The sequence below is a fragment of the Rhinolophus hipposideros genome (assembly GCF_964194185.1).
Source record: "Rhinolophus hipposideros genome assembly, chromosome: X".
NCBI classification, from domain to species: Eukaryota; Metazoa; Chordata; class Mammalia; order Chiroptera; family Rhinolophidae; genus Rhinolophus; species Rhinolophus hipposideros.
The window spans coordinates 126952520-126972414 of NC_138046.1; the positions used below are offsets into that span (position 1 = coordinate 126952520).

The 19895-nt window shown below is 57.4% G+C and overlaps 1 protein-coding gene across 1 annotated transcript in view; it reads left to right on the top strand.

The window, feature by feature from the left end:
• The first annotated feature begins 622 nt into the window (after window positions 1-622).
• The window catches only part of P2RY8 (P2Y receptor family member 8), a 34058-nt gene continuing 14785 nt past the window's right edge, over window positions 623-19895 (top strand). Inside the window, exon 1 of the mRNA XM_081042854.1 lies at window positions 623-843. The gene's annotated coding sequence lies outside the window, so the exon portion shown is untranslated. The remainder of the gene's footprint in view (window positions 844-19895) is intronic.

Below are 19895 nucleotides of genomic sequence, written 5' to 3' on the forward strand. Positions count from 1 at the left end.
GGCAGACAGATGATACTCAGGTGAACGTAAATCGATAGATATACCTAAGTAGAAGAACAGATGATAACGCAGACCGACGCAGACAAGTTACAGATAATAAGTAGATGTAGGTCAGTATAAATGACAGACAGATGGGTACAAGTGTACACAGTGTGTGGAATGCATACATGATTGACAGGCGGGTGACACATACACAGAGCATTTCTGCCTCTGGCCTGCAGCGTGTCACCTTCCGGCTGCAGACCAAAAGATGTCGCAATGTGCACAGCTTTAGAACGGGAAAGGAAATATTTCTCAGAACGTTCTTCTTTGACCTTTTTTAATAATAGAGAAAAAACAAAACAGGAATTGGTTGTGCCTGGGACTGGGCCGTCAGTGCCCCTCCGGCTGCCGTAACGTCCGGGACACGTCCGTCGCCCTGTCCGGGAGCGTCTCCCTGCAGCCTCCCGACAGTTGTCCTGAGCCGGCAGGCGCCAGAGAGCAGGCGGGGGCCCTCAGGGTTGGGCCCTCCACGCTGGCACATGCACGTTATTTATACAGGAAACGTCAACGCGGGTTTCCTTTGTGCCTGCCCTGCTTCTGCACCGTGGCTGTGACCTCAGAGGAGGACCTCAGAGAATTCGCATTTGGCGAGGGCACCATGCCACCTCTGCAACGTGCAGGAGGCACCCGACGGCCGCTGGCACTGCTGCCGTGTGTGGGGACCCAGGCTAACGCGGAGCCCTGTGGACAGGAGGGCTGTGCGTGCGGAATGACGGCTGGCATCCTGACAGCGGGCTCTGAGGCTCGGCTGCACGCGGCCCCCTGACTCTGTGGTCTGCGCTCACTCGGCTGCTGCTCCAGGTGGGTTCTCTGCCCCTTCTGCTTAAGTGCACGGTCAGGAACAGGGTGTGTGTGTGGGGGGGTGGTCAGGGAAGGGTCCTAGAGCGCAAAAGCGGGATAAACGGGCAGTGCTAAGAACAAGCACGCACCCTCCTGTCTGTGCTGTAGACAGAACAAGGAAAACCTCCAGAAAGTCTTTGCCAGCCTGTCAGCTGGGCAATAAAACCACTGTCCTTCAGAGCCCATTCAGCCAGACGCCCCGGGAAGGGGGCGGGAGGGCAGGCGGCTAGGGGTCTACGCCACGAAGGGGGCCGCTGAGCACCGGAGACCTCAGGTGGCTCAGGGACGTGGTGTCACCTAGGAGCGCGGCTTCTTGGTACATGTTCAATACTGTCCCCCAGGAGTCTGGGAGGAGGCGAGCCCCGCCACGTGCTGCCTGGGGAGCCGGCCTGGGAATTCCCGCTGGCCGCACAGACAGGCCAGCCGCAGGGGTGTGGCTCCCAGTCCCGGGAGGAGGAACCCCAGACAGAGCGCGTGCTTCTGTTTTCAAACAGGACAGCTTGTTGTAGTTCCCCGTCCTCTTCATATGCATGGTCAGAAGCGGGGCTCTAAAGCAGGAAACGGAGGAACCGGGTCCAGGTGGTGCCTTGTCCCATCGCCCCACTGACAACCCAGTGGTGCAGCTGGAATGTGCATTTCAGCTGGAATGTGCATCAGGCACGCGGGCCGGATGTCACCATACATTTTTTTTTCCTTTTAAGACGTTTGCATGTGGGAAGAATGCTTTCCCCTTGGGCACCGCCTAGGCCACTGGTCGTGCAGGGAGAGTGATGTCCACCTAGGACGTGGTCACCAAATCCTAGTGACCACCCCCTGCCCAGGAGACACATGGGAAACCTGTGGCTGGAGGCATGGGATTGCCAGGTGTTTAATACACAAGAGCAGCCCTACACTGAAGACAGGCAGTAACCGGCAGGCAGGCCAGCAGGCATTTATGCCTGTGGGGTAGGCGTGTGGGGTAGGGTGGGCAGGTGCCTGTGACTTTGTACATGAGACCACAAGGGGTCACCAAGCGCTTGTAACTGTTGGCTGGCTCGCTGGATGGGTGGATGGGTGGGTCGGGGGAGGATGGAGGATGGATATGATAGATGATTGACAGATGGATGGATAGATGGGTGGATGGGCGGGTCGGTGGAGGATGGAGGATGGATATGATAGGTGATTGACAGATGGATGAATGGGAGGATGGATATGATCGGTGACTAACAAATGGATAGATGGATGGGTGGATGGGTGGATGGATGGGTCGGTGGAGGATGGAGGATGGATATGATAGGTGATTGACAGATGGATGGATAGATGGGTGGATGGGTGGGTCGGTGGAGGATGGAGGATGGATATGATAGGTGATTGACAGATGGATGGATGGGAGGATGGATATGATAGGTGACTAACAAATGGATAGATGGATGGGTGGATGGGTGGATGGATGGATAAATGATTGACAGATGGATAGATGGATGGGTGGATGGGTGGATATGTTAGATGACTGACGGATGGATGGACGGATGGGTGGATGGGTGTTGTTCATGGAGAGTAAGTGCCTAATAAATGTCATTCTCATCGGGGGGCTCATCCCAAACCATTCAGGAGTCCAGGTTCTGGGTGCTTAACTCAGATAACTCAGAATGGTGATGATGCCCCTCTGAGGAAGTTGTAGACATCACATGATACGTGGGGAACTGAGGCCCAGAGAGACGAAGCGAGCCATGCAAGGTCACCCCACCAGCCGGTGGTCTACACTGCCTGCTGTCGTTACTGCTCTTATAATATTATCACCCTCATCACTGCATGCCTGAGGATGCTGAGTGTTCTGTCTGACGACTGTATTGAACGCTAAATACCCGTCCGTGTGGGGGTGGGGGAATGTTCTAGAACTCCACGCAGCTGGCGGTTGCACAAGATGGTGAGTGCCGCAGACGCCACTGAATGAGGGGCTGTGTGTGCATCTTACAAAGACAGAGAGGGAAGCAGAGCAGCTGCCGTCTGACGGCCGCTCCTACTTCCTCAGCCCCCACAGCTCGCAAGGTGCTCTGCTTCCTCGGGCTTGCCAGTCACGCTCACAGGAAGCCCGCCAAGGTGTGTCGCTGAGAGCCCAGCATTGGGCGCCCGTCCACCCGTCCACCCGGCACAGCTCCCTTCTAAGTAAACACCGCAGAGGCCCATTCTAAACGAGGGCCATGCAAACGACGGGAGGGCCAGGATCCTGCCCAGGGCACCCCCCCCCAGGCGGGGTGAGGCAGGGCCAGCATCCGGCTGGTGGCTCGGATTCCCAGTTCCCAACACCCCCGGGGGCCATGCTGGCTGCTCTTAATAACCTCAGGTTCTGTCCGAATCGCCCTGGACTAAAATGTGCCGGATGGGAGAGATGAGGGGGATCAGATGGGAAAGGGGGGAATCACAGGGGATATTGGGGACCAGAGAGTATACTGGGGGCCAGAGGGAGTACTGGGGACTACAGAGATGATGGGGGACCAGAATGAATATGGAGACCCGATAGATTACCGAGGACCAGTGACATCTATCTGGGGGACCAGAGAAAATATTGGGGACCAGGCAGATCATGGGGGGCCCCCCACCAAAGATTTCGGCCTCATTGCCCACCCCTCGGGGATCTCGTTGGGGTCACGGCGCGGCCGAGTCCACGTTACCCCGAGACGCTAAGGGGCTGCACGTGCCCGGGCCGGATGGCCCCACCCAGGAAAGCTGGTGTGAGCCAAAGCCCAGCACACAGACCAGCCGCACCCCCCGTTTCCCCACTGAAAGTGGGTGCCCTTTCACTCAGAGCCTCAGACAACTTCCTCAGCGCCTTATGCTTGGTCCCCACACTCGGCGGTGGGGGGGTCAGACCATCGGAACCAGGGCCCGTGCTGGGCTTCTGTGGGGGCAGGGGTGAGGCAGGGCTGGGTGGCTCCCTGCACCCCTGCCTGGTGCCGCCCTCCACGTGCCAGGTGACGTGTGTGGCACAGTCAGGGTTCGTCCTCAGAGGTCACTGCCCCCCCCCCAATGTGCAGCTTCACACCCAACACGCACGACCCAGCCCCAGCCGGGCACCACCACTCTCACCTGGCCCCCAGGCGCGTGCTGAGCGCCCGGCCCCACCGCCTCCCCACTCCCTAGTGCCAGCTCAGGGTCTCGGTTCCATGCCTGGCTCTGTGCCCACTTCCTGTGACATGTGGCTGTGTGTGCGGTGGCCCTGCCACAGCCCAGCACACACCGCCGTATAAACACCGAGTGACCTGTGACCCAGCACCACCCCAAGCCCTGCCATTACACAGCGTAAGGGCGGCAGCAGCCCTCTTCCGAAACGCGGCCGCACTGCAGGGACGGCACACAGCTCCCAGGACGGCACGCCAGCCGTCGGTTTCCCCCCCAAACCCACAGGTGTCTGTTGGGGGCTGGTGGTCACAGTGCAGCAGACACGGCCTCTGCGCCGCGTGAGGTCGAGGAGGTGGGAAGTGGAACCACGGGGCCACCTCTAGGGTCACGACGTGGGCCACGAGGAGGTGGCTGTGCTGGGCGTGCGTGGTGGGCCGGGCGTGGGCTCGCCTCCTGCACGTGGGTCTTTAAACATCACCAGTGTTGTGTCTGACCATGGCTAGGTCGTGACCTAATGGCTTAACCTCAATTTCCTCTCCTAACAACCTCGAGAAGCAATAGATTCTCTGCCTTCGTTGCCGGGGTGCTGGGCTGATAATCAGGCTTCCCTAAGGACCAAGCTGCACAGATACAAGGTGTCCACCCGTGAAACGAGATGACGGTGAACGGTAGCACCGCCGCCGCCAAGGTGGGGCTCAGTGGGGAGGTCTGGGCCCTTTTCCTGGCTCAGGACGCGCTGTCCTCAGTTTAGCAATCCATACAATGGGTGTGTCGCCGCTGCAGGCCTGGGTGTTAAATCGGCTGCATGTCTGTCGTGGAACACATGTACATTAGGAAATAGTCATTCTTAGCTCAGTCACCTTTCTGGTAGGAAGGTGGGGGGAGCGGGAGGGGGTCCCAACGTGCCTCTCCCGACAACTTGGTTGATGAGTGACGAGGGTGGGCCGGGGCTCCTTTTCTCCAGGACTCAGGAGGTGGTGTTCAAATGTCTGCAAGGATGGGGTGGGATTCAACTTCCAGGCTGCAGGCGAGTCAGCATGGCACTGTCCTGGCCCGTGTCTCCTCGCTCCACACCCCCGCGCGCTGCTCAGAAGCAGATCTCAGCGAGGAGGGGCCTGCAGGAGGCTCGTGGTGGTGGGATGGGTGGGACCCGTGCCCGGCACGGCCTCTGATTCCAACACGGAGGGAGCCGGTCCCTCATATCATGCCCGGGCCCGAGCTGTCGTCTCTTTGGCCCTGCCAGGCGGCTGGGACCCCCGAGTCTGCCACACCTAGAAATACTGCTTCTTAGTGTCACCCCATCCTCAGCTGTGATTCATGCCGTGTGCTTGGAAGTGACCCGATTCTGCCACCGGTGGAGGGTCTTGGTGCTGAAGTCCCAGGGGCCTGGTGGGAGGAGACTGTGTCGGTTCAGACGTGAGGGGGAGTGTGTCTTTGGAAAGAAGCTGTCTCAGGAGTCAGAGAGACGCGTTCGCCCCGCGCTGGGAAAATCGGGAGTGTCTGCCAGGGTTCTGCTTGTCTGAGGCTGTGTGTACTGGGGTTCTCCAAAGAAACAGAGATTGTATGTGTCAACTTAGCAGGGCCGCAGGGGGCCCCAAGGCCGGTTACACAGGATTCTGGATGATTCTTGAGGGTGTTTCTGGGTGAGACCAGCATTTGAATGGAGACGCGGAGTAAGGCAGCCGGCCCTCCTCGGTGTGGGTGGTCCCCAGCCATCCTCCAGGCTGCTGGCGGCCTGAGCAAACCAAAGGGGGTCAAGGGAGACTTTCTCTCTGTGTCTCTCTGTCTCTCTCTCTCTCTCTGACGGCCTTCAAGCTGGGACGTCTGTCCTCTTCCGCCCTGAGACTGACATGGACGCCATCAGCTCTCCTGGGTGTCCAGCTTGCAGGCAGGAGACCATGGAGCTTGTCAGCGGCCGTCATATGACCCAACTCCTCATAATACATCTTAGATGTGCAGGTTCCATTTGTCTGAAGAATCCTGACTATTCCCAGAACCCAAAGAAGTTAGACAGACAGATAGACACATACATACATGATAGAGAGATAGATAGATGATAAATGATAGATAGAAACACAGAAAGAAACAGAGAAACATAAACAGACGATAGATAGAAACACAGATAGAAACGTAGAAACAGATAGATGATAGACAAACCCATATATACGTCCATGCACAGATGGATGGGGCGGGGGGTCGGGGAGAGAGAGACAGAGAGAGGGAATTTACTTTAAGGGCCTGCCTCACAGGCCTAGGGAAGCTGTCGACCCCCAAGTCTGCAGGGTGGCCCAGCAGGCCAGAGACCCAGGGAAGAGCCGATGCTGCAGCTCGAATCCAGACGCCTTGGAGGCAGAGTTCTCTCTTCCTCAGAGAAGGGAGGTCAGGCTTGGCGCTATGCAGGCCTTCCACTGATTAGACGAGGCCCACCCACAGTCTGGCTTCCCTCCAACTCCACCGGTTTAAATGCTCATGTCACCCAAAACAATACCCTCACAGCAGCACCTACACTGCTTGCTGTTTGGCCACCTATCTGGACATGGTGGCCTGACCAAGGTGACACCGGCCTGACCAAAGTGGTAGCAGCCACCTGGCTGATGCCTGGTTCCCGGGCCTTGCTCAGGGCTCACTGTGCCACTCACCCAGCCGTGCCCAACTCCCAGGGTCCAGCCAGGCCCCCGAGTCTCTGCTGTGTTCTCCATGAGGCCCGCCCATCCAGTGTCCCCCCCCCGGGCTCGCTGCTCAGGCTGAGCCGCTACTCTCCTTTCAGCTGCCCCCCGGATCCGATGTGCAGGGTCTCCCCACGCCCCAAGGAACGTCAATGCCCAGGAAACGGAAATGCTGAGCACCACGGTGAAGTGGCTAAGCCTCTGTCACTGTGTGAGCAATGCAGAGGGGCTGGGTGAAGGGGCCTCAGGAATTGGGGCCTGGGGGCACCCCCAGAGTCATCACTAAGTAGGTTACGTTCATCCTCCTGTCCAAGCAATCGACCACCCAGCTCATCTTAGGGGGGTGCGTAAGGGCACGAGGGGACGTGGCTGTGTGTGGTTTTCTTGTACAAGTCTGTGTGTGGACATACCTTTTTGTTTCTTCCCCAGTTCTGGTGCCATATAATTGACGTGTAACTTTGTATGATGTACCGTACGAGGTCTGGCAATTAAGTTCGCGAATTTGTTGCAACGCTGTTGCTCACCTTTTTTGGTGTCAGAGGGATTATTCATGATGAATTGGTACCAACTGCACACAGGTAACCACGTTGACTATTTGGAAGTGCTGAAAAGCCTGCAGAAAAAGTTAGACGACCTGAACTTTTCGCCAACAATTCATGGCTCTTGCATCACGACAATGCACCAGCTCACAGGGCACTGTCTGTGAGGGAGTTTTTAGCCAGTAAACAAATAACTGTATTGCAGCACCCTCCCTACTCACCTGATCTGGCCCCCAGTGACTTCTTTCTTTACCCAAAGATAAAGGAAATATTGAAAGGAAGGCATTTGGATGACACTCAGGACATCAAGGGTAATATGACGACAGCGCTGATGGCCATTCCAGAAAAAGAGTTCCAACATTGCTCTGAAGGGTGGACTAGGCCCTGGCATCGGTGCATAGCTTCCCAGGGGAGGCCTTCGAAGGTGACCGTAGTGACATTCAGCCGTGAGGTATGGAGCCCTTTTTCTAGGATGAGTCATGTCCAACCTCGTGTGTATATGGCACTGTGTTCTAAGAAGGAAAGGAGGATGCTGTTTCACAGGGGTCAATGTAGCTTTCTGTTGTGACATTCAGAGGGGGAAACAATGACAGAATGCAGTTCCAGGAGCCTCACCCAGCAGTAGAAATCGAGAACTGTAGCTGCCTCATGTGCAAACCCCTTCCCACTTTCTTTTTGACGTCTTCTGCTAACGGATCACACTCTGAAAGTTGTGGCCACAGGCCAACTCACATCTTTCTTTACGTCTGCAAAGATACGTCCCACGTGTCAGGACAGACTGACTCAATGTCTCAATCCCCACCTTGTCCAAGGCGAGGAAATGCATCGTGCAAGCAGCCGTGCAAGCAGCCGCGGAGCTGCTCACTAAGACCCCAAGATAAACCGGAAAGCCTGCTGTGAGGTCGCTGTCAGTGCCTTCATGGAAAGATACAAATCTGCTTTACATGCGCTTCTCGGCTTCCCATGCTCAGCCCAGGGGCCTTTCCCATTCAGGAAACCCAGCCCTTCTCCGTCCGAGGCACTGAGGGTTGGAGGTGGCAGGCTGGGCGTGATATTTTGTGTCTGCAGAAGCTCACCTGCAGTCGTTAAGAGCCAAACACTGGGGCGCCTGGGGCGGCGTTATGTCATTCATTCAATGGGAAACCGACAGGATAATGAGATACCTACTCCCCATGTGGTGCAGAGAGGTCACCGCTCAGACACAGGCGGTGGACGGGCACAACTGTGTCTTACAAGTTGGTGGGAAGCCCCGGTCCCCACATCGGGACCTTATTTGGCAATAGGGTCTGTAAAGAGGGGACGAAGGTGACATGAGGTCACTAGGGTGGGCCCTGATCCAATAGGACTGTGTCCTCATAAGGAGAGGAGAGGAGGACACAGACACACACAGAGGGACGGCCGTGTGAGGACACGGGGAGCAGACGGCCGTCCCCACGCCCAGGAGAGAGGCCTCGGGGGACCAGCCCTGGGACACCTGGACCTCAGACTTCTGCTCTTCAAAGCTGGACACGCGTACATTTCTGTTTCTTATTCTGTAAGAGAATCCCAGTGTGTGCTCCTGTGTTTCCGGCAGCCCCGGGAAACCCACGCGGACACGGAGACCCTGACCACTGCTCTTCTTCTCTGCTTCTCGTCCTAAACTGCCATTCCTGGAAAGGAGTGACCACTCCGGGACGAGCGGCTGGGCGGTGCTTCTGCCCCCCACCCCTCGCGCTGGTCTCTGGAATAAGTGTGGCCTGGGCACGGCTTTCGGGACACACAACGTACCCACGGCCATGCAGAGCTGCAGCCATGTCTGGGGCAGAGGGACATGTCATTCTGCACAGTCTTTCCTTACGTCAGCCCTTGAAGCTGGGCAGCCCGTGGGTCAGAAGACACAGGGAGATATGCGGCCAGGCCTCGGCCCCAGGCCGCCGAGATTTCCTCGTGTAGGTTGGACCCCTCGACCGTCACCAGACTCCACACTCGTTCTCAGGACAATCAGCGTTCAGCTCCGCTGCGGGGCAAGGGGGCCCGAGCATCCCAGAGACCTATGTTTCAAAGTCCTTGACTCGTCAGCCCGTCCAATTCTTTTCATTTTGGCTGAGCGTTCAGGACTTCTACAGTGGAGATGCAAGTTCAAGCAAGTTGTCCAAGTTTGGGCGAACAGCAAACAAGCACCCCGCGCCCAGGGTACATCCTACTCTGGGTCTCCTGAGGACCCCAAACAATGGGAACCCCCCTTATTATTCAGCCCAGGTCCCCCGAATCCCAGAGGGCCCCACGTCTGCCTCCGGCAGGCCTCTGCGGGGACGGTGGCGGGCCGACTCAGCAGGTACACAAGCTGTAGGGACGTCCCCTTCACTAGACGGGTCAGGATACGGACAGCAGGGGTCACCTCGCTGAGAAAGCAGCGGCCACCACGTCAGAGTTTACGTTTCTGTTCAATGTGTGTGTGTGGAAGCGGATCGTGCCTTTATGTCACCTGGGTCTGCTGTGCTCACATGACCCTGTAGCCAGGAGAAGCTGTTACGTGTGCAGGGCCTCACGGCACAGGAAACGGAGCAGGTGTCTGCGTTTCCAGGTACACACCTATTTTTGTCGTCACAACTTGATGGCTTCAAACCATTTGAAACAACAGACCGCCCCTGACGCTGTGATGAGAACCTGGGAACATAGTACACGTGAGACGTGAGCTCCAGGAGGGAAGGGAACAGTGCGAGATCCCCCAGCTGTACCAGCAGCTGCTCCCCAGCTCGGCGACACGATGGAGTTTCTAAAACCCCTCCAGTCCCCAGGCCGCCCGAGACCCTGCAAAGGGGCCCCGAGCAGCGGTGTTTTTAAATATGTTCCCGGTGTGTCGGAAGTCGTTTGCATCTCTTACGACTTAGAATATTAGCTGTTGATCTTGAAATTATTTTCAAATGCGCAGAGAAAGCCTTCAGTGCTAATTCCCCAGGGAGGCGGGGATGGCGGACCACATAGCAGGGGTTTAACCCAAGACACCCATCCTCCCCCGGCCTGGACACCAGGAGTCTGCCCTCAGTGTGTCCCAGGGCCACGCTCCCTCCAGGGGACGGTCCCTCCTGCCCCTTCCAGCTCCTGGGGGCTCCAGGCGTCCCTGGGCTGGTGGCCGCCTCCCTCCCATCTCTGCCTCCATCTCCAAGTGGCGTCTCCTCTGTGTCTGTGTCCCTCCTCTTCTGTCTCTGATGAGGACACTGTCATTGGGTTCAGGGCCCCCTGATCCCCTCAGATCCCTCAATGAGTCCCATCTGCACAGACCCTGTTTCCAGACAGGGCCCCTCCCCAGGTTCTGGGGGTCAGGACGTGGACACGTGTTTTGTGGGCCACCGTTGAGCCCTTCACACGACGGGAAGCCACGACTCAGGCCCGCTGCCCGCAGGCTGTGAGAGTGGCCTCATTCCTGTAGGCGCCTGGGTGAGGCCTGTGTCAGGAAGGGGCAGCAGTTTAGGCTGCACAGGTGGGCGTGTGGCAGCAGGCACGGGGCCTCTAGCACGGTCCCCTGAGACTGAGTAGAAAGAGGAACCACCTCGGTGGGGCCCGTCTGACTGTCCCCAACACGAACTCCATGTCGGGAGTGGGGGAGGGAGGGAGGCAGGATAAGGCTTAGTACCAAGAAATGCGTTCTCTGTGGAAGTCCCGCTCGGCGGTGGTTCCACCCTCAGCAGCCCACAAATGACTTGGCTTCCAAACACAAAAATGAAAGCTAAACTGAAACTCATGGTGTGCAAAGGTCCCTCCCAGGTCACTGCAAATGTCTTCCCGGGCCTGACATTTCCGCCACTTAGCACCCAACACCGTCCCCCACCCCCCCCACACACACCCCGCTGCAGGCCATACCCCCAGGAAGGGCCAGGACACAGCCGCCAGCCAGCCCAGGGTCTTAGGGACGCCTCACACTGTCACGCTGGTCTGGCACAGCCCCGTGACCCGTTCAAAGGTCAGGGTTGAAAATTCCCAGCTCCCAGGACAGAAGCGAGAGTAGGTACACACGCTGGACGGCGGCTGGCACGCTGGCAGCTTGAGGCAAGGATCACTTCCCTCCCCGTGTCCCCTGGCGGCTGCCACCCAGAGGGGTGAGTGGCTCGTCCTGCTGCTGGGGAGTCTCCCGGTCTAGCTGTGAAAGTCCCTTCTCCCAGACAGCTCGTGGCTGACGCCTGAGGCACGTGGGCTCCAGGACGAGCTCGCCTGCCTGGCTGTGTCCAGCTGGATGGCACAGGGAGGCCAGGGCTCGGACACGGAGCCCAGGGGGTCCTCACTGTCACAGTGGCAGTGGGCACATGGGCAGGGAACTGACACAATGTCCCCAGCACGTGTGTCAAGCCTGGCTTGACCTGTCAACTCGGAGCAGCTCCTGCCCTTCAGACGTCACCAGCAGCACTCAGCTGTCCCGTCTTGGGCACTGCCAAGGACCACAGCTGTGAGTTCCCGGGGCCACGGGACGGCCCAGAAGCCGCCCCCACCCCAGGGCAGCCCCTGAGCAGGAGAGACCCACGTCTGTGTGGCCAGCGTGCTGCTCCCGGCTCAGCAAAGCAGCGGTTACCCTCCAGTCGGCGTAGAAATTCCCTTGTTTCCACCCAAGGGGAACCACCTGGGTGGCACTTTGTTTTGGTTTATTTTACTTGATTTCTAGGGTGAGAGTACTTCATAGGAGACCTACTTTCTTAGCAGACTTGAAGTATCGCTATCAAAAAGCAACACGTTGTACACACAGATGTGTCACCGTCCCCAGAAGCTGAGACTTGGTCCCCATTAGACACTCGCTCCCCTCCCCTCCCCCCACCCCAGCCCTGCACCCACCATCCTGCTTCCTGTCTCCTCTGGGGACCTCAGGTGAGTGCACTTTACAGGATTTGTCCCTGTGTGTCTGACGATGTCACGGAGCATACTGTCCCCAAGGTCCATCCCTGCTGTGGCAGGTGTCAGACTTTCCTCCGTGCTTTGTTTATCCGTTCATTCGATGGTGATGTGACCCAGACATCCCGGTTTGGAGAAACTCCCAAAATACTTGACGTCAGCACCTGCAGGAGCTGCCTGCACCCCCATTCCACAGCAGCACGCGGCGTCACTACAGCCCTTCCCCGAGGTCTGAGGGAGGCCCCTCGTCCTGCCCACCCCAGGGCTCCTGGGCTCCACACACACGCACACCCCTGCCCCGTAGGCACGAGAAGTGGCCCCTGGCTGCCATCACCCCATGGAGAGGGCCACGCCTGCACAGGCCCCCAGCTCCCCTAACTCTGTCCCTTCCTGCACCCTCGCCCTCTCCCCAGGCCACTGTCACCCCGAGGCCCCCTGCTGTGTGCACAGGTCTGCGGTGTCCTGCTGCCCTCACAGCCCCTGGATGCCGCCTTCTAACCGTCCTCGCCACGGGCATCCCGAGAGGCGGGGAAGCTCCAGGAGGTGTGGGCTACTGACCTCAGGCCGGTCCTGCCCAGCGCTTCCCCAGACAAGGGCACCCCCACCGTATTGTCACTGCACTTCCTGCTCCCTCCCTGCACCCGACCCACTGCTCTGCCCACAGGCCCACAGGACAGTGACCACAGGCAGGCACCCGCTGACCACTGGGCCCCAAATGGACTCAGCGTGGCCCTGCCTGCGGAACCACAGAACCCGCCCAGACGCACGCATCCTACACCTGCAACGACCTTGTGTCACTTGGTGAAGGGGGCGTTGAGGTGGCCAACGCTGAGACGGGCAGGTGACCTGGGGATCTGGTGGGCGCCCAGTGGCGTATCATGGTCCTTTGGCGAGGAAGAGGAAGGCAGGACAGGGAGTCAGGCAGAAGGAGTTTGCAGCCTCGCGGCCAGGCCTGACTGGCTCCCAAAGCTACACAAAGGCAGAGACGGACCGGGACCTCCCGAAGCAGCGCTGCCCCTCCTGTCACCCAGCCACACCGGATATGAGCCCAGGCGGTCCCTGTGGTCCTCCCAGGACCTCCCGAAGGAGCGCTGCCCCTCCTGTCACCCGGCCACACCGGATCTGAGCCCAGGCGGCCCCTGTGGTCCTCCCAGGACCTCCCGAAGGAGAACTACCCCTCCGGCCGCCCGGCCACATGGATCTGAGCCCAGGCGGCCCCTGTGGTCCTCCCAGGACCTCCCGAATGAGCGCTGCCCCTCCTGTCACCCAGCCACACTGGATCTGAGCGCAAGGCCGCAGGCCCGTGCAGCCCTCCCAGGACCTCCCAGAAGAGGAGAGATGCCCCTTCAAGCCACTGGGTCACAGCAGCCACAGGAAACCAACGCCCTAGCCTCTCTCCCGGCTGCATTTCCGCCCGTGTCTTGCAGTGGGAATGCCACCCTTTAAAAATAGGACACAATACTGACCACGTGATTTTGTTAAGTCTCTCTCCCTCCACGGGGCTGGAGGAGGCAGTGACTTAGGTCCTCCAACGCTAACTTACGATAAAAGCTGTCGAGGGGAGCCGTGAGCGAGCTCAGCCCAGGTTCCTGTACTCCCTGACCACATGGAGGTGAAGGTCTTCCCTCCAGCCCGGTCCTGTGGAGCGTGGCAGACAGCAGATGGCAAGGGCTGCGTCAGAGCTGCCCCCAAGGGAGACCAGCCCCCAGACAGGCCGGCAGGCCAGGGACAGGCCGGCATGGGCACCAACCTGCAAAGCCACGGGCCCGCGAAGGGGCGTCTGAACTTTCAGGGCCCTGAGGAGAACTTTGGGGGGAGCGGACGTAAACGTCTGCTCGACTTACCCCCCAAGGGAGAGATGCCGCCATCTCCACGTCCCTTACTGTGCAGACGGGTGGTGTCCCATGCGGTTTTCTACACTCCTTCGAGGTCATTTCTCCCTAAAGTAAAAAAACAAAAAAGAAAGAAAGAAAGATAAGCCTGGAGTTTTATCCTTCGCTTTGCAAGGATCTTAGCAAGGTTGTTGTGGGGTTAGTTTGTTTCTAATTGTTTTTTTAACTGGAGAAAGACCAATGTGTGCGTTTAGTAGGGCGGCCATGACAAAGCACCCCAGCCTGGGCAAACACACATGTACGTCACTCAGGCTGGAGGCTGAGGTCCAGGTGTCCCAGGGCTGGTCCCCCCTGCGGCCTCTCTCCTGGGCGTGTGCACGGCCGTCTGCTCCTTGTGTCCTCACATGGCCGTCCCTCTGTGTGTGTCTGTGTGTGTCTGTGTCCTCATCTCTTACTATTAGGACACAGTCCTGTTGGATCAGGGCCCATCCTAGTGACCTCATGTCACCTTAATCCCCTTTACAGACCCGTCTCCTAATACAGCCCCATTCTGAGGTCCTGGGGGTCAGGGCTTCAATATGTGAAATTTTTTTGGTGGGGGAGTGGAAGGGCACATAACGGGGAACCATCAGCAAATATGCAACAGTCCAGCTGCTTACTTGAGAATAACGAGCACGCTCACTGCACTCTAACAGCTTCTCAAACGTTAATATTAACAGTTTTTTTCTGAACTTGAAAAATAAACTAACGTCAAATGTCGTCAAAGAAAGCCACGCTTCCTTTACTCACATTAAATGTTCTCCTCACACAGAAACCCTCGTGAAATGACTCGCGTGCGTATACGGAGGTGGACCTTATTTTTTAAATCCCTTCTTTGAAAAATATAATTTAAAAATATGTAAAGTCCCGTTGGCTGACCTCCTCTACCCCGGGCCCCACGGTGAAAAAGAGGAACTTTTCAATCCATTGTGACTCTTTGTTTCGTAACCTTTGTGCATTTAATTAAGTCTGCAGATGACAGGTTGCCGTTACAAGCCGCCCGCTGGGTCCCTGGAGGCTTGGGGGCTGTGTCAGTCGCATGTCCGGTGGGGGGCCCAACAGCGGGGTCCCCAGGAGAGCGGGGAGCTGTGCCCTGGTCCTGTTCCTGTCTGGAGCTTTCTCTGAAGGGTCTGCCTCGTCCACAACAAGGTGAGGCTCCCGGCCAGCCGGCTCAGACCAGCTCCGAGGGGCCAGCTCGCCCAGGACCTCGGCCGTAAGTCAGGGGACCAGAGGGGAGCACGCAGGACGGAGTCCCCTGGGAGGCAGGGCAGACCCAGGCGAGGGGACGTGTCCCTTTTAACTGGAGGGGAAAGTGCTTGGCTCCGTTCAGCTCACATTCAGGCTGTTGTTTTAACCCGGGCACCCCAAAGTCCTGCAAAGTGTTTGTGGGACATGCAGAGAGAACACAGGGTCTGCAAAGGAATCCTGAGACTTGGGTGGGGGTGCCCGCGAGGCCTGCGGTTGCCATGGAAATCCCTCACTCTTGCACCTGCCAATCATCTGAACCAGGAAATCGCAGGAGTTAAGGAATTTCCCCAACACCCACATCCAGCCAGGGGCAGAGCGGGTCCTGGGTGCCTCAGGCCCTGGGCTACCCTGGAACTGTCCATGCTGGAGAGGCAGAAGGCACGGGCCCTGTGGGTGGCCCCTGTGCCATCTGTCCCTGGCTGGGGGCACGCTGGCTCCTACTGGGTGCGTCGTAACTTTCGGCGGGGAGCAACAGAAACGACTGCTGCGAGCTTAGGCCGATGCGCAGTTTGCTAAGTTGGACGGTTAGGTATCCCAGGGCGGCTTCAGGCATGGCTGGATCCAGCAGCTGCAGTGGGCACCAGCTCTGCTCCCGCTCCTCTGGCCTGTCTCAGCCCCTCCTGCCTTCCCCTGCCTCCCACAGCTGCAGGCGTTCGTGTCGCTTGAGGACGGGCACTTGGTCTGTGTGCAGGGAAAGCTGGTCCCTGGAAGCTCCGCCCCGCACCTTTATGGGAAAGGGAAAACAGACATTCTCTCTTGCGTGTCTCTCTCCCAGCACCCGAGCCACACCTCCGGAAGGTTCTGATTGGCCCTGGCACGGTGGGATGACCACCCATTGGACCAAGGCTTATGGATAGACTGAGGGGCTTCTGTGATTAGTCAGGCTTGGGCCACATCCCACTGCTGTGATTGACAGTCTCATCATCCCACTGCTGTGATTGACAGTCTCATAGACCACAGAGCTCAGGAAGGATCGGATTGGGGTGGGGGAGCAGCACCCCAGGTTCCACTGCAGCAGGGGCACCTTAGTGGGCCGCTGGGGGACCTCGTGAAGGGCACAGGAAGGGGGCTGGCCCAAAATCCATGCTGCCCCCTTCTCTCTGTACACTCAGCCACACATTCATCCATGCATTTAGGGAGAACCCTCTGCATTTTTTATTCAGTCCACGGGTATGGCCACTGTCATATGTGGCATTCATCCATCCATCCATCCCTCCTCCCATCCCTCCATTGCTTACTCTGCTTCTATGGACAACGCCCTGTGCGTCGTTCACCCAGTCTGCATCTATGGAGAACGTAGACTTGGGGAACCCTCTCTACACAGTGTGGTCCCAGAAACCCCCGCGGGGAGCCCAGGCTGAGACCCATAGCTGGACACGGTGCAGGGAGCGGGCCTCACAGAGGACCGCGGGCCAGGATCACGGAGGCCGAGTGGGGCTGCACACCTCTGGTCAGTCACGTGGGCCCTGACCCGCCGTGCAAGTCCCTTTGGCCCTCTGTGCCTCGACTGCTCGTATAGGAGGTGTGCCTGCCCAGGAAGGCCCCAGGAGTAAACGTTTGCCAACATTTCACGTGGTGCATGCGTCTGAGAGTTCACAGAACACTTGGCCCGAGCCTCCCAGGTCCTGGTGCCAGGAAGAAAGCTGTCTGAGGCCTTGGGAAAGGGAGGAAATGCGACAATAGGAGCCCCTGGGAACGGGTCTCGGCCAACACTGACTTCCTGGCTGAGAGCATTATGTCGTCAGCGAGATGGCCGGGCCACCTTCCTCCTGACTCAGGTCCCCCGAGAGTCAGTCGGCCTCAGTGCACACCGAGTGGCCGGTTCCACATACACCAGCAATGACCCAAGGGGTGAGGATGCTGGAATCAAAGGGTGGAAGCCTCAGAATGTGGGGTGAGCAAGGAGACAGGCGTTCCAGGGTGAACAGGCCCACCAAGACACAGGGAAGTAAAACAGAAACGGCGTCAGCCTTATCCTTGCAAACAGAGGCATTTTTGTCGTGCAGATATAATTCCCACAACATCCAATTAACCCTGAAAAGTGCACAAGTCCCTGGCCTCGAGCACACTCACACTGTTGTGTAACTCCCCCTCTCTAGTTCCAGAACATTCTCATCTCCGGCTAAGGAAACTCTGTCCCCATTAAGTAACCACCAACCCCCATTCCCTTCCCCCAGCCCCTGGCAACCACTAATCCACTTTCTGTGTCTATAGCTTTGCCTGTTCTGGGCATTTCATACAAAGGGGATACGACAATAGGTGGCCTCGTGTGTCTGGCCTCTCACGAGCACCGCGCGTTCAAGGCCCGTTCACGTGGCAGCGATTGTCGGTGCCTCCCTCCTTTTCATGGCCGAGTGATATTCCACTGTCTGGATGGACCCCTTTCGTTCATCCCTTCGTCCACGGATGAGCACATGGGTTGTTTCCCCCTTTCGGCAACTGTGAATAGCGCTGCTATGCTCCTGCGTGTACATGTTTCTGTGTGGACGTGCGTGTTCACTGCTCTTGGGCTACCCCTAAGAGCGGAACTGCTGGGTCATACAATGCTGTGTTTCAGGGACGCACCACCCGACTGCTTCCACGGAGCAATCTGCAGACAGGGAAGTGTGGGCCGGACCAGGGCTGAGTCGGGTCCTTGGTCACAGTGCCAAGGCTTCCTACTTGATCGGGGGCCGCACTTCATACCTGGAATGGTGGGGCCTCATCTACGGCCAACCTGCTGCAATCAATCAGTGTGTGAAGGATTTTTCTCCTGGGAGGGAGTACACAAAGTGTGGGGATGATCTGACTCAGGTCTTAGAACCATCTTTTGGGTTATCAATGCCCGTTTTGTGTTAGTGTGCCCCCAAATTCATGTCCCACCCAGTACCTCTGAATGGGACCTTATTTGGAAAGAGGGTCTTTGAAGGTTTAAGCATGTTCAAGATCTCAAGATGAGACCATGCTGAATCAGGAGGGCCCTGAATCCAATGACAGTGTCCTTATCAGAGACAGAAGAGGAGGGGCACAGACACAGAGGGGACGCCACGTGGAGATGGAGGCAGAGATTGGAAAGTCTAAAGGATACGGTTAGATAGCTAAAACATAGATGATAGATGATTGATAGGCAGACAGACAGATAACAGATGGGTAGGTGGGTGGATTCTCTAGACAGACAGATGGGTGGAAAAGTTAAGCTCACTTGCTTTGAATGTTTTCCCCTTGCTTGTCTCATTGCAATGCACAATTTGTCACCTTATTTAAAAAAAGACTTCACCTGTACACTGAACCTCGCTCCACAAGGACGCAGCCCTGCGGACACCTTGATTTTGGACTTCCAGCCTCCAGAACTAGAAGAGAATATATTTCCATTGTTTTCAGCCCCCAACTTGTGATCATTTCTTCAAGTAAGCACAGGAAAGGCATGGAGTCACTGCCTTCCAGGGACCCCACGGGGCTCGCAGAGGGAAGGTTCCGTCCGAGGTCACCCAGCTCCCCATGCACAGAGATGGCACTTGATACCTGCTCATGCTGACCCTGCAGTCCACTGCTCAGCAGCAAGCCACCCTGGAGGCGTGGACGCATGATGGGGCAGGCGGTCTGTTTCACATGGAACATAAGGGCAAATGGGTCCTTTTGGGGGATTTTCCGCTCCCCCCACCCCCAAGTCACCGCCCTCAGTTCTCCTTCCATTCATTTGATGACATTGCGCTTTTCATGAAACAACAAACATGTAATAAGATATCATTTTTAATTGCTGACACTGACTCAGAACAGATTGGGTTCAATTACCAGGTGAGATCTTTCTTAAATGAGATGAAAAATTGTGCACTGAAATGAGACAACCAACAGGCAAACATTCGGGGTACCCCTCGTTCATGCCGCTGTCTGGCTCATTCCTGTTACCTGTAACTGAATGGCAGAGTGTGTGCTACTTGCAAACGCTTATTTTTAGGCAGGCCGCAGCCGCCAGGCCCTCTTGGGCTTTTTTCTCCTCCACAGAATGGTGTTCCGCGTTAATTAATGCATCTGCCTGGGCCAGCTTCCTGCCTTACACACACAGGCAGGCTTTGCAGCTGCAAGTCAGACGGCACTGCTGGGAGGAACATGTGCAGGGGGTGGGGAGGGAGGGGTGCAGCTCGAAAATGGAAAACAAGCCGTGTGTGGCCCACTGAAGGCAGGGCTTGGTTTTTCCCAGAATCTGGGCTCTGGCTAGTTAGGGACCCGTCTGGCTGTGCCCTCAGTACACTGGCAGAAAGAGACAGAAGGCCAAGAGCCCTGAACAGGATACAGTCTTGCAGGAGATAGACATCAAAATCTATGTGCCCGCAGACAAACAACAGTGTGCCAATCAGCCGGTGCTGTGTGCTTGGGTTGTGCAATCCCGGGGAAAATGAACGAGGGGACAGAGATAAGAGTGCTGTGTATGCGTCTGTGCTCCACGGGCAGCGCCCTCGCCCTGTGATCTAAGGGTTCTGCCGAGACGGCACACGGCAGGTCCTTTAACCGCCGTCATCACCAGCTGCGCGATGGCTGCTGCTTCATGTTCACTTTGAAATCAGTAGAACAGACTGTTCCCTCGGACACAAGATAGCAGGCGTGGGAGTCTCGGGTCTACACAGATAGGAGACGCTGAGGGCGACAGGCATCAAAGCACTCGAGGGGTGGTACTCAAAGGCAATGTGACGACAGCCTCTGAAATGACCGGAAGGCCACCTATGATGCAAGGGCCGTCTCACACGGTCCAGCCTTGA